Source organism: Balearica regulorum, chromosome 12, assembly GCF_011004875.1.
Source record: "Balearica regulorum gibbericeps isolate bBalReg1 chromosome 12, bBalReg1.pri, whole genome shotgun sequence".
Taxonomy (NCBI): Eukaryota; Metazoa; Chordata; class Aves; order Gruiformes; family Gruidae; genus Balearica; species Balearica regulorum.
The window spans coordinates 11,192,330-11,207,954 of NC_046195.1; the positions used below are offsets into that span (position 1 = coordinate 11,192,330).

The 15,625-nt window shown below is 38.9% G+C and overlaps 1 long non-coding RNA gene across 4 annotated transcripts in view; it reads left to right on the plus strand.

The window, feature by feature from the left end:
* Positions 1 to 15,625, plus strand: part of LOC142603517 (uncharacterized) — a 443,303-nt gene that overhangs the window by 391,651 nt on the left and 36,027 nt on the right. For all 4 annotated transcript variants that reach the window (XR_012837465.1, XR_012837464.1, XR_012837463.1 and 1 more), the window contains one exon: positions 14,809 to 14,920. This is a non-coding gene — a long non-coding RNA (uncharacterized LOC142603517). The remainder of the gene's footprint in view (positions 1 to 14,808; positions 14,921 to 15,625) is intronic.

The following is a 15,625-nucleotide window of genomic DNA, read 5'->3' on the forward strand; positions in this document are numbered from 1 at the left end:
CGGAGCTGAACCCATGTCAGGAGCTGCAGAAAGCAAATGTTTGTTGCACATGCTCTGTTAGTCCCATTATTGGCTTTGTAATGAACAAGCAAAAAGGAGCTGGTTTGTGACATAGCTACTAACACTAACACACAATGTCATTCACGAAGGAAATTTAATCTTGTGCTTGCAATTTAATTCAAAATTATCTATTAATCATTTTTTCGTCCCCAGATGTTGCCTTTGTACTGAATGCAACTGTATGCACTAGGCTCGGCAGGGCACATGGGCACAGGTAGTGAATGCGGGCAGCAGCCGAGCGGAAGCGGATGGTGCTGATCCTCCGGCATGCAGGGCTCAGTGCCACGCAGAGCTCTGCCAGCAGTTTCAGCAGCCAGCTTCTGTTATTCTTAACGCACTCATCTATCAAACAAGCTGATAATGTTGCAAGAAACCATAGCTCTCCCAAGTCCATAGCTATAGCTTACCAAATGTGAATTAACTCACAGCTTTCCCCCGACCGCCCCTCCCTGGGAGAGGGTGTCTGGCTCCTGACTGCTGGCGCTGTACAGCATTGGGCAGGGGGCTCTCATGTTCAGGCAGGGGCACAGAGTTAATGAACGCAGAGATATGAGCAGAGGTGGTTTTTTCAGGATAGCAAGGTAAAGGTGGTACTGAGAAAAAGCAGTTTTATGATCTTCCCTATCCCAGGCATCAAGAATATGGGTTGATTTATCCCTGACCTAACATGCACACTACCCCTGGCACAGGGACAGACTTGCCTCCAAACTCACAGAAGCTGGCTAGGGCACCTCACCAGGGCTGAACTAGGTCCAGTGTGGAAATTCAAAGCCCAGCTTCACCTGCTGGGAGCTGTGTGCCACATGGACTCCAGCCTAGGGGTTTTGACCAGCTTTTGCCCACTTGTAAATGGCTGACTGAGGGGAGATAATGTTACAGTTGTTAAGCTCAAAACATATCCCCCCCCCCCCCCCCCCCCCCCCCCAAAAAAAAAAGCTTTTCAACTTTCTTTTTTGGTGAATTACCTTTTATGAGAACACAAACCTCAGTTAACAAAAGAATAGTTAAACTGGGTGGGTTAGATGAAATAAACTAACTTTTTGCCTCAAACCAAATGGTTTTTGATTTACCTGGAGTCTTACATTTTTCTTCAGAGAAGAAATGGCGTAAAAGGAAATCTCAAATTGTTTTGCTTTGACCTGATCACATTTTTTTTCAGCTTTTCCTTTCTTTTATTTTTGTTTTTTGTTCATATGTTTTCCTCTCCAGTGACTCTTCTCTTTCTTCAAAGTCACTCCGTGTTTGTATTAGGCTTGTGCCTGGAGTTGGCACAGAGCAAGCAGAGCTGGTTCTTTGACCTGCATTAGGACTTTTGATGCCAAGGGTATTCTTTAATGAGACTTATGTCTGCCCGGTGACCCATCTGTGCTCACTGAGCTGGTACAACAGGGCCTTAGGGTGATGATGAAATAGGCATAGTATGCTATTCCACATTCTCAGCGACTTTTCACCATGTGCATGTCAGATAAAATCCAAACCCAACTCCCCTCTACCCTGAAATTCAGACAGCAGAGCTACACTGCAATCATATAATTCTGTTTTTGCATTCTCCTTCCTAAAAAAGCAGGGAGACATACTTCCCCAGAAACTTATCTTCAATTTGACACTCTAAAAATACTATTTGCTAACTTACGATAAAAGCTTTGGATTTGCTTCTGTCAGGAGGATCTAGGCTAATGACCAAAAGAGACATGAGAGAAATTGCTGTCATTCTGTGCAGTTTTCCTACTGTTCTTTAAATTTACAAATTATTTTTCACATTTCTACCAATGAAAACAATCTCAAACTGGTTGAGACACAACTATGTAAAGAACAGAGCCTCTTACAATAGGAAAGGGGGAAAAACATAATAGATGACTAGGCTGCCTTCTTTCATTTTTTGACCTTTAATTGAAAGATTGAAGATAAGTAGTTCCTGGGAGAAAGCAAAAGGCTGATTCACTTACCCTGTAGCTTTGAGTGAAAAAGCTTCCTGGAAGCCTTACTATATATTATGAATCATCCTCTTGTCATTCCAAGAAGTTCATAGCCAAGTAAAATGTTAGAAATGGATTGATAGTGGAGTGACTGGCAGTAGGGCCTAAGTGAGAGGTTAAAGTTCTCAAGATAATACATTCAGGCATCCCTCAGGACATTTTTGTAAAGCTGATGTTAGTGACCTCCGGAATCCTTGTCTCGCTGTATTAGGATTCACTGCTCTCTTAGAATAATGTCATTTTGAAAAGTTCACTTGTTTTATATGAAGTTTTAAAAATGAAGACTGTCTCAGTTTTCTTTCAAGGAAATCTGATGGAGTTGTCATCGCTTTATGCTTATGGGATTGTAGAACGCGTGGGCTTGACTGATTATCGGTATGCCATTTCAAACCCTGTAACATAAATGAGAGTAGCTATAAAACAGGTTTGATCACAGTAAGCACAAAGGAATCAATTATTAAATCCTTGAGGGTGGTACAGCGTACTATGTGTGGAAGAGAACAAGCTTTTGCACCTTTTGAGGAGACAGAACAGGGGTAAGAGTATCAATTCTTCTGCTTGGGATGGGGATCAAGTATTTCGCAGTATGGCAAGAATTCAATTGACCTTGAAAGTACGTGAGCCCCTTATTCTTTTTTCAGAACCACATCCTCTCAGTATGCTCATTAGGACATCTAATCCTCACTGTTGACTGTAAGAGTTTGCTATATATTCTTTCTAAAATGCAACTACTTTCCTTGTTTAAGATACATTTTTAATCAAGATGATAACTCAGTGACCATTTCTTAACCCGACTACCAAACAATTGAGTGCCAGAGAACAGATACTTTTACGGCCTCATCTAAGTGCAAATTGAAGAATGGTACATTTTCTATAGTTGTTCACTTTTAACCAAAGGAGAGGACAGGGGATGAACACACTTTTTGTTCTGCTGTGTTCACTTCCATCATGCACATTTGACCAATGTACAATCCTTCCAAATCTCCCCATGAACAGTCCCACTAGCCCAAGTGCTGTGCAATGAGAGATGAGGAAGAACTAGTGCATTGCTACCAGTTTATTCAAAGGGAAAAAATACCCAGACGTTTTAATGCCTTTCGTAAAGGCTTGGTACTCATGACTGGCATAATGGTACAACTTCATTGACATGTTCCTAATTTGCATAAGAGCTGAAACAGACTGTGAGACGTTTCTTAGATTGACTGAGCAGTAGCATTTAAAATTATTGCAGCTTGGATTCAAAATGAGCACTTCACTGAGGTGAATACGGTACTGAAGAGAGAAGGCTTCTATGCCTTTTTCTGCTGATATTGTTTAGCTGGAGACAGCTTTCTGCAAGACTGGATTACCAGGGCAAGAGTGCATTGATTTGCATTCTGAAGGTTATCTTTCCAGTGGAAAAAGGCACAACTGTGTGTGGGGTTTTTTCCAAAGTGAAGATTTTGAGGAAAAATATATGCTAAAACAAAACTAGAGTTGAGGAGAAATAGCACTGTGTGGATTTCTAAACAGTGAACTTTAATACTGGAGGAGTGAGGGGTTTATATTCTGGTTGACTTTTTGTTGTTCCTACTTGTATGCTGGTATGCATCACAATAATGTATTTTCACCTTTGCTTTTTGCTTTAGCCATTGACTTGTTTGTTGATAAAAGTCAGCTAAATGAATCCCAGGAGAGGATGACCAGATTTTTGATCACTAATGGTACGGTACCTCAGACCCCTCTATATAGAATGTCATTTGATTTTATTTCTATAGTGAAGAGTTAATATAATATTATCTAAAGTGCTTTTTAGGATTGATTTATATACTCCTACTTCAACATTAATTGGAAAGTATCTATTGTTATCTCTCTAAAGGTCAGCTTCTCCTCTGCTTACTCACATGAGTAATGTAATTGATTGCAGTGCATCTGCTCATGAGAATAGGGAGATCCTGATTTGATGCCATGTTGAATAGCAATAGCTCCAGTAAGTCTGTATGTAGATATTAAACAATACAACTTCAGAGCAATTCATCTTATCTCATGCATATCTTAGTGTTGTTTCCTTACTTATTTTGTTTGGCTAGAACACTGTTAAGAATAAATTTAGGCCCTTTTGCAAATAATTTCCAAGTGTACTTGTAAGGACATAATCCTGGGCAGCCTCAAATCCTTCATCACATGCTCTGTTGCTTGGTCACCATCTGCTTAGTGCAGGGCTGGACAAGTAGTTGGTTGGGGTTTTTTTTCCAGCTCTGGATACTTCCTTTACTGTGCTAGTTGTACTGTCACAGTAAGGTAACTTGGAAACGGCATTTCTCTATCGCTCAGCATTATGCATGTTGTGTTGTCAAGCCTTGGAATTTCAGCTCAATAGAGAAGGAAAATTAAATTTGAAATTTTAAATATAGATATGTAAAGAAGTATGCAAAAATATTTTTATTGGAACTAGGTCTTTACCTGTATCCAGACTTTTGAAAATCACTCCTATAATTCTGTCTTCCTGTCATTTTTCTGAAGTGAGTGACATCCATATGCTTGCTTTTGTTCAATTATTTTTGACAGTGTTTATTTCTGACACATTAACCAATTGCTTGTAGTCACAATTCTCTCAAAGGACTGGAATTAACGTTTTAATAAGATATAATCTGCTTCCATTCGTAACTTCTGAGTTTTAAATTATAACACATATAATACTTTAGTGCTGAATCATTTGAGGGATTCTACAAAATATAGAGATAATTGAAATGAGGATTTAAACATGGATTATTGAAAGGAGGATTAAATTCAATCTGTGAACAGCTTGAAATGTTTAATGTTAATACAAACACAAAAATTCTGTCAGATTTAGAGTGCAGAGCCTGCTGTTCATTGCAAAGCAAGAAATAGATATATTTTCCTCTAGATTTGAAATACATTATAACTGTAAAGGGGGAAAAGGAGACTTTATTCACAGATGTGGAACTATAGGAAAAATAAAGTTTAGGGGTTTAGGAAATCTCGTGCCAATTGGAGTTCCTTCAATTATAGAAAAATAAGGCTAAAAGATACCTCAATATATCTTCTAGTCCATCTTCCTCCTCCAAAGCAAGATGTGCAGGATACTTCTGCCAGTCCTGACACATGTTTATGTAACTTCATGCTCCTAACTTCCAATAGTAAGGCTTTTCCAGTCTCTCCAGACAAGCTATTCCCAAGATTTATTATCTTTCATATTAGGAAAAAAATCTTCTTCTTATAATTACCCACAATTACATGCCCTGTTCTTCTGGACCCAGACTTGATTTTGTTCATCCTGGCAACAGTCATTTGTATGGTTCAAGACTGTAGTGTTCCTCAAATACCCTTTCCCCCCATCATTTCTGTCCTTGGGCGAGCCTACCCAGATTCCTTGTCGTAGATTGTGTTCCCTGTGGGGGTTTCTGGTATAATCCAGGTAGCGCTTGCTTTTTAATTTTTTTGGCTGCATGATACAGTTCACTCACACTCATTTTGTAATAGACTATCTGGCTTTTTTGCTCTCCTCAGTCCTGCATTTCTGCCTCTGACTGTTCCTACATAAGCAGGAACAAGTCATTATCTTTGGCCTTTATTAGTTTTATCATCTTTTTTTCCCATACCACTGCTGCAGTTAGTCAAAATAATTTTGATTTCTGTTCCCATTCTCTAGCATACCTGAAGGCCCTCCCTCTTTGGTGTCATGCAAGCTTAGAAAGCATCTCTCCTTGAGAAAACCTTGACTAAACCAGACCCAGAATAGAGCTCACCTTCTTCCTTAGGTGGTTGTCTTCTTATCCTGTCATTGAAGGAAACAAGATAATTTTTGACACAATTTGCTCTTGCAAAATCCATGTCAGCTGTTACATATCTTCTTGTCATCTTCAGGTGCTTACAAATAATTTTATTATTTCCTTTTTTTTTTTTTCCCAAAAGCTAAAGTTAAGCTAGCAATCTGATAAAATTTTCCAGCCACTCTTTCCCTCCATTTTTTAATATTAGGACTGCATTTATCCTTCTAGTAAACCCTTCTATCTCCAAGTTCCCGTAGATAATCACTTCAGAGATTTCTTCAGCTTGTTCTGTGCATATTTTATGATGAAAATCATCAGGCCTAGACTGCTTGAAATCACCTTAATTACCTAAATATTCTCTAACCTGTTCACTCCTCCTCTGAGATCTTATCCTTTTTTTGGGATATTTAATGCAGCAGAGTCCTACTCATAGTTGACTTATTCCATTAGGCAAAAAGATGTAGACCCCTCTGCCAGGTCCCTGAACATAATACACTCGATGCAGTTTTGCTACAACAGGATTCTGCAGCAGACATTTCATGTGCCCTACTGTAGCTCTCTGAAGAATCTCTTAAGTTGCAGAGCAGAAGGTACGTCGGCTCCAGTGCAGCTGCAGCTGCACGGATCTGCCAGGCCATTGAGTGGCAGGCTTAGCCCAGCCACCGCTGCCACTGCAGCTCAGAGACAGCACTGGTGACAAGACTTCCCTGAAAGCCTGCTCTACTTGTACAGGCAATGCAGTCCTGGCAATGCTGTTACCTTGGAGGGGCTTTCATATGCCTCAGTATAAAAGTGGAATTTTTATTTATTTTATTTTTTATTTTTAGTTATGTCACGTTATTGCAGTTTCGTCCTGTAACATGCCCAGTTAGTATCTGATCAGTTTATTAATCATAGATTCATGGCCAGTGGGGATGTGGAGAGGTACCCTAGCCAAATCCTTCTGCAGGGACAAAAATAAAAATTGAAGTATTTCTGGCAGATGTTTGCCTCATCTGTTCTTAAAAGATCTGCAGACCTTCTAAGTAGTTCTTTCAATGTCTGACTGTCCTAATAGCTAGGAAGTGTTTGCTTGTATCATCTAAATAATTCTTGTTGCATTGTAAGGCTTTTATTTTTGATCCTGTCCTATCCTAGTGGAAAAGTAAAGAAGTTCTTCATCTTTCTTTCTGTGGCAATCATGTATGTACTGGCAGATTGCTGTTTCATGTCCAGGCAAGGTGGTTCTTCAATTTCCCGTGAAATATCTTTTAAACATGTTGGGGACGGAGAATAGGTTGTTCAGTTCTGGAGCTGGCAGAATGTGAAATCATGTATTGATTCTGTTATTAACCTAAAATATATTTGATCAGCTTTTCTCAATTTTCACTGCACAATCCTCTATAATGCTATATTTTTTTATTACATATTTATATTATTACAGTTGCAAGTTTAAACAGGATAGAAACAGAAAAATCAAATATCAAAGCAAATATTTGATTTTTCTACAGTTTTCAGGAAGCAAAATTTATCCTTAGTGTGAGCAGACACAATTCTTTGGACTTAATGGGGATATGTGGAATTATCATGAATCTGAACTGGCTTTTCACTGCAATATTGGTTACTGTGTATGTGCAGCAGCCACAAATCACCTGCCAGTAATATTCAATGAAAACATAAAGTATATAAGGACACGTATATGTGGTTCCATGTTAATTTTATTTTAATAGAAATTAGACTGAGGCTGTTAGAGTAGTAATAGGTCCCAGACTTCTGTTTACATAATTAATTAAACAAACTATATTCATAAACCAATCTGTAGGGCATCAGCATTGCAGGATTTTCCAGACTGTGGGTTAGATAAACTTTCATGTTTAACAAGACACATGTGAAGACTTCAAGCTGTGACTGCAAGACACAAGGTCAACCCCTTGTGGAACCAAAAGGAAGAAACAGGATAAACAGAGTTACATCTTGAAATTTATAAATTGATGGAGTGACTTGGGGGGAGGAAGAGAGGAAGAATAGTATCAAAAACCAAGATTATTCAGTGGAAGCAGTAAGAAATAATGATAATGAGAAACTTGGATTAACACCTTCTTATTAAAGATCAGATATTGATCCTTCACCCTGTGAAGGGTGAAACTTGAGTCCAGAGGGCTCAGCCAGAGGAGCTGAGGGCATGCAGAATGATATTTGCATATGGTTTCATCATGCCACAGTTATAAAACTGAGCACTCTCAGTGGTATCAATGCCTTGCAGAAACCAGTATGCCTCTGAGAAAGAAAGAGGAAGAACAGATAACAAAGGTAATGATGGTAGAATATGCTACATCAGCATCAAATTTGCTAAGGTGTTCCATTTCACTTGACATGAATTCTATACTGAGCCAAAATTCACTTTGAGAGCAAGTTCCTTCTCTGAGACAGAAGGCAGAGTGAAACAATATACAACTATTATTTGTGTGTGCATAATATCCATGCAAGTATAGTTTGTATTATATTTGACTTTCCATAACTGCATGTCAACCTGGGTATACCAGTACACACGTGTGCAGAGCGCCTTGCCAGTTACTGCCTGGGCAAAGCATCTGAGGTGGTTTCTAATAAAAATCCATAATTCTCAGAATCATATGCTGCATGAAATCACATGCATTCCAGGGTGTTAAAGCTTAGCAGTAATGTTGGAATTAAAAAATGAAAGGTATAAAAAAAGTAGTTCTCACATATAATTAAAGTGAAACTGGAGCTAATTTAAATACTTTTTGTGAAGAGTCAGCATTTGGCTTTTTACAAGATATATGTCCTCATGGAGTGACTAGAATGTCTATAACTTCTTGTTCTGAATTCTGAGTTTTCTTTCCCGTGTTTTCTCTCTGAGTAATATCAGTCAGACTGTATGATGTGAAATGGATGTTTCTCTTAAAATACAGCATCTCAGGCAGATGGAAGAGATGGCATGAAAGATCTTAGCAATAACTAGCATATGCAAACTCTGCTGGGCCTGAATAGCAGGAGAAACTTATAAGATCCTTTTTGTGACACTATGCAGATAAGAGCATCCCAAAAAACTTGCTCATGGGAGATCATCTTTGTGGGGAAAAGGACATAGCCATTGGCATATTTGAGATGATTGAAACCAATGACCAAATGCTTGTTAAAAGTTATTAATATTTATGCTGAGATTTTCAAAGGAGCCTAAGGGAAATGTATGCTCCTGACTCATTGAAATTCAGAAGGACCTGAGTGCCTAACTCCCTTAGCTTCTGCTGAAAATCCCAGCCTTAATCTCTGTGTGACAATCTGATTTTGATGTTTTACAAACCAATAATGTTTTACTCCCAATAATAAGGATATGCTCAGGAAGCTGGGAGAATGCTGTGAGTGCTTGTATTTAGTGCCTTTATTTTGACATAATTGTTTAAAGGACTTTAGATGAAAATTTGTAAAGTGAAGCCATTTCCAGCTGAAAGCCTCATAACACAGGCTTCAGTCTGTATTAGTGATGTAAACATATGCATTAAACTTTGTAATGGAATTTATGAAACTTAATGAGCAAATTTTTATTGTGCTTTAATACTATGTTGAAGCTGTTCCTTCTTCGTTTTTCTTTGCCTACAGCTACAAATAAATTTGACATGCCATATTATTATGTTGTCCAAGTTCACTGTAAGTTTATGTTACCTAAAACCAGAGCCTTTATTTGAAATTGCTGGAAAAAGTGATTTCGCATCATGCCTTTCCCTCAGAATGATATACAAAATGCACCCAATCATTTGAAAAATAAGTTGATAACATATTTTTTTATCATATTTATTTCTAATGTTATTGCAACTGTGAGTCTTCAACTAACCAAGACAGCCCAGTCAGCGTATTTCTTCAAAGACTCACTGTAGCATTGTGAACAAATACAAACAGGTAATGGTAATTTAAAATATCAAATGGTTGCTTTTGGTCAAAGACAGTAAGATCTATGCAACTATGCAAATTCAGTCCTTGATTATACTCCTGCAATCCTACTGTCATCAAGCTGACTGCAGAATTGTAACCAAAAGAAAAAGTTTCACTCCTATTGATATATCTACGAGCCTGACTCCATGGTTCCAAACTATTTTATTTATAAGGTACCCAAGAGTGGAAATAATTTAACATTTCAGCATGTGTTTCAGGTAATTGCCTTTCCAAAAATGAAGTAGCCCACAAAGTCCAGTTCTTTCTGCAGAACTGGAAATTTTGCCAAAGTCGTTACTGTTGAAACAGGTGGAGGATTCCTAGCTGCACCAGCAACCTCCACCTTTAGTAACTCGGCTTCTTCCATGTTACTCTTAGTGTAAACTGTCAGCTTAAACCGCAGGTCAGGTGTGCTTGTAGACTCATAGAAATATACTGTAAAAACTAGACTGATTGCTAATCAGTGAACTATTGTAGTTAAGCTACGAAGTGTTATAATACTAGAATAGGATCATTTCAGTCTTTCAAATGACAGACAGTATTTTCACAATGATGTTTCTTTTAGCTGAAAGCTGTGTTTTGAACCCCAAGAGCTGTAGCAAAGCAGAGGCAAAATATGTACAATTCACATTAACATTCTGTTAATGTTTAGAGATGTAAATTGTGAGGTAACTAACTACATAGATATAAACACTACACCCAGTGAGAGATGAACCACTTTAACACTCTTCTTGTACGTGCTGCAGTAGAACAACGGGCCCTAAGTCAGGCCCACTAACTCATGGCTCTAGTGCCAAGTATATGATAAATAATATTGGTAATAGCAATATCACGCTTCACTGTCCAGCTGAAAGCAGAGGATTCCTTACTTGCTTAAAGAAATATTTACTGAAATAAACCTTAAAGTTAATCTTACTGTATGGCTGAAGAGCTCAATACCTCTCCCCCCGGTATTCTTCTAGAGTATGTTCACTGAAGGCAATATGTTACTAGCATAGCTAAGGGTCCACTTGGCTCAGGCTTTCCAGGCATCCCAACCAAGGCTTTGTTTTAATGAGAAAGAATGCTGTGTGTTCTGGGGCTCAGAGCTCAATTAGCTGTGGGATTTTAATATTCTTATGCCTGATCAGGAGTCCAGGTAACAAGCAGAGCTGATTGAACTTCCTTCCATATGAAAATGTAGGAAAAAATAATTAAACTGAAGAAAAATGTCAACTTTTTTTTGTTAATGCCAATGCTTCTCCCCCACTCTCTTTGGTTAATTATGAAGCTCTTCTTTTTTAAATCTGAAAGACAAAAAAAAACCCCTAATTATTCCACAATTTCATAGTTCTTCCATCTTTCTTTTAAACAACTCTAGAAATGCTTTCTTTTAAACAACTCTAGAAATGAAGCTTTTACTTCCTACTGTGATTTAAGTGTCTCTGCCCAAGGCATGAGAACACAAGATTTAATAGTGACCATAAATGATAACATTGGTTAACTTGGCTTCAGAAGCTTCTTTCAGCTCTTCCTGTTAAGAGAAAATCTTTGGTACTCAAAGATCACATAGTGAAATCTTAGCCCCACTGAAGGCTCCAGGAAACTCAGCTGCACTTAGTGGTAACAGAGTTTATAATTTATTTTTATCATAAATGTGCCTCTCAAGCTGTATCTCTGCAGGTTTGCTTTATAAACTTTTCAAAATCAAACTATTCAACAAGACATTATCCAAATTGTAAAGAACCTGTTAAGCATTGCCAATCCTGTTAACATCATTGTGATAAACACAAGTGCAGTAGGCCTGACAACAGGCAACAGGGCAAACCCTCTCATCCTAAGCAATTCACAAAAGTGTAAAACAATCTTTTCATCTTTGTTTTGCGAGTGGAATGGCACCTTTGTCTTCAGAAACATGTAAACTGTCACTGCCTGAAACTTCAAGCTGAGCCTTGTCATGCCCGTTTATATGAGACTGATTGTGTAGTACTAATCTACAGGCTTCGAAACTGCTTCACTTGCTAAATCCAGTTGAAGACTGAAAAGTGCTTGATAAATCCTTGGAGTGCTTTAACTTTGAAGAATTCTTTTGCAACTGAGACAAACAGGATTAGTACATGTGGCCTCCCATAAGGGAGCTCTGGATCTCCCTTTCACTGACAGAGCACCCTTGCCATTTTTCGTCCCATTGACACCTCCTGATCAGAAAGGTTGAGAGATCAACAGGTTTGTAACAGCATCTTTTAGCCTGACTCTAATAAAGTATCTGTTGAACTCTCTGTATTACAAGACTGTGATTCAGACCTTTCTAATTTAGCTGTAAAGCCTGTTCTGGGCAACATTTTCTGATAGGAAAGTGTGCTGAAGTCAGTGGAACTCTTTCTAATCAATTCCAGTGGCTCTGGATCAGGTTATAAAATTTCATCCTGTCGGGGTTTTTTTGTTTGTTTGTTTTGTGTTTTGGTGTTTTGGGTTGTGGGGTTTGTTTTGTTTTTTTTTTCCATTGAGTTTCCAGCTCCATCACTAAATATGTTCTACTATTTATGAAAAAATACAGATAAACCAAAGCTTACATGATCACTGTAATTAAGGGTTTAGAGATTGTTTGGCTCTCATAAGTACTTTAAATGACTATTTTTTAAAAAAGAAACCTTACAAGCTGCTAAAGGCTAAGCAATCTGTGTTCCATTTGCATGTATTTTCACCTATGTGCACAAATGGCTTTTACTCTCCTTTTACTGAGAGTACTGGCAACCACCCACCCTTGTATGCAGAGGAGAAGCAGACTCTCCTCTGGCAGCTGAGAGGTATGAGCAGGATGAAAAAGCAAGGACTTTTACTCACCACTCCTTCCAAACACGCATGTCATTGTGACCCAGTTTGTAAAAGCAATGGAGAACCATCCTGTATGCTGAACATTGTCCACAAAGCTGAGAGGGATTTTGCTGTCAGGAAAAATGCCTGGCAGGTTACAGTGCCTGGAAATTTAGCTCATTCATTTTGGAAGTGTTTTAAGTCAATCAAAAAGAATTCTGTGCTAGGATGTGAAAACACAAGTGGCTGAATTGCACAAAAGCCCTGCTCAGCCTCTTCAATGCCTAGGGAGCCTTGGCACCTTTTGAAAGGCTGTCTGCCCATTTTGATTGGGCTGAGCACTTGCTTCCCTCTGCAGCCATTCTGGAAAGACAGACAAGGTGTTCTTGCACTTGACTGTCCAAAATGAGGACACATGAGCACACAGCGACCATAATGAGTTCAGCTAGTGATAGCCCCTGGTGTGCAAAGGTTGCTCTGGTATTAGTATGGTTGCTCCCAATCTTTATATAACATTTGAGCAGCTAAAAGCATTGCTCTAGGAAGTGTGAGATTATTCTCTATACCATCTTCAGGCTGAGGAATATCAAAGCCACATTGTCAAAGGAAACACTACCAGCATCCACACTGTGGGCTCTGCCCGAAGTTGAGGCGCCCTTCACCCCTCAGATGGGATCTGGGCCAGTGTATAGAAAGGTTTCATAAGATTAGTCCCGAAGAAACCAGGGGTAAATGAAGTGGGTATAGTTGGGCAGAACACTAACCATGCTGAGAACAGCTCAAGTACCAAAAGCAGTATAGCAATGATGCTTCTCAGCGAAGCCGTTTAATGCTGGTGAAGCGATGCACTGAAGACTCACAGGGAGTGAGCTCAGGTAGCCCTTTGTGGTACCATGCTGTATGGAATAGATACTCGTAGAGAAAGGCAAGACTTCTGAAACAATTTTCTATTTACTATTCCCTACTCCTTCACTTAGGTGTCTTGCACCTTACCCAGTCTTCTGTCTCCAGTGAGTTCCCTTTGTAACTGTGATTAGTGAATTCTTCTACCAGGGTCGAGTGCACTTGTATCTGGGCCTTAGTCTTCTGCTTGTGTCTTGGTTTCTAGCACACAGTGCTTTGTAAATAATGGCAAGTGCTTTGGCTTGCAGTGTTTTTCAAATCATGTTTAGCACAGAGGAAAAGCATCTTTGACAGCTCTGCAAACCTAGTCTTGAGATACAATAGACTTACATTGCTGTAGTGTAAAAAGTTAATAGTATACAGTTTAAAAACTGCCTACCTAGATAGTAACATGACAGGTTTTGAACAGCTTTAAGCCTCTCTAATGTAAACATTACTAATACCAAAAAATTGTTATTTCAAGCTCTTTTTTTTTTTCTTTTTGTAAGGGGAAGCCCTGCAAAGATGGCAAATGTGTATCTTTTCCGTCACTTCATAGAAAAACAGCAAAACATACAGAAGAAAAGCCTTTTTCTCTGGCTGATTTCCCAAATGTACTTTGAGTTACCAACCACATTTAAGAGGCTGCTGGAGCTTCTTTGTACGGCGAGAAAGTGCTGAAACAGAAAAAGCATTGAGCAGAATATGCAATGACTTTGTCACAATTATAGGCATCAAACACAGGGTTTTCAGACACAATCCTTTATCCTGCAGATGTTTCAGCTTAGTGTGTTGATCAGTACATTGCCCCAGAAAATTGCCTTACTGATCAAAAAGGGTCTGTGTGTAATCCCCTTGCACGTATCTAGCATGGTCTTTTCCAAACAACTACTAGTTTGAATATACAGGAGCTAGCAAAATTGTGGACAAGCAGTTGAAACATTCCACTGGTGCACGTTCACTCATTAGAAATGCTGCATCTATAGTAAGCAAAAATATTCTCCATCACAAGTAACCTTCAGCACTTAGGATGTGTATAGGAACGTAACCTTTGCCTCTTTGTTTAATGCTGTCCTTTGGGAAACAAATGCCTTTTGAGATATCAGAAAATGCAAGCTCAGTCATGGTAACATTTAGTTTTCCTTTCAACTTGCTGTATATAAAGTCTGCCAGTCAGTGAGATTTTTTTTGGTACTATAGACATGAGGTCAAATCCCTTCCTAGTATTATCTCTTTCACTTAGTTGAAGTCATGTCAAAAGAAAATTTAGTTTTATCTCTCTGTTGTCTTCTTTTTCTAGAACTGTGGCCGCTATATGAAGTTGGCTAAGTGTTATTTGTTTCTGTGCCTTCTTCACCAAGGTGATCAGTGAATTTGTGCCTTTTCTTTGTCAGATGCCCACCTTGTGCCATTTTGCATCTGAGTTTTGAAGATAACAAGGACCACCTGCTCCTATGAACTTCACTGACAGCTGAAAGAACTCAACAGTGAGAATCCATCTTATGGGTGAGCACTCAAAAATGGGGTTTCCGTTATGTCCTTCTAGTGATAAGACTTCAAACCACAGTCTGCTGCCTCCAGCATTCTCATGATTAAAGGCTGAACATTTGGATCTGGGTTCACTCACTTAGCTGTCTGGGCATTTACCTGAGACATCAGGTTGATTGTTCAATGCCCAGAAAGTCACAGCTATAGGGAAGGTTAGTTAGTGGCAGGCAGAATTGTCTATCAGAAGTACCTCTCTCCCCCATTCCCTACCCTCCTCCATCTTGACATCTCAGACTAGGGCCTAACATTATTGAGAAGACTCTGCTTTCATAATGTGTCAGGGAAAACAGATTTGTGACAAGGAAGCACAAGGAGGTACACAGGTTAGACCACCACTTGTGGACAGGGGAACAGACACTTGTGGATCCTTCTCCCCAGTGTCCTCATCTAATGTTCCTCCAACCCAGCTAAGCCAAACCAAAAGGAAAAATAAGGAAGGCAAATATTCCTATGCCTTGCAAAAGGGAAGGGAAGAACAAAGTGTAATTCTTCAACCTGCTGTTTCATAGAGAAGCAACCTGTGGCCATAATTCCATCTAGTGCTCACTCATTAGTTCTACAAAGCATTTGCACTTTTATTCAGAAATTTGGCTTGGTAAATCTGACGTTCTGCTGTGTACCAGAAGGGAAATTCATTAGAGAAATTGCAAGACTAAGGCCTTT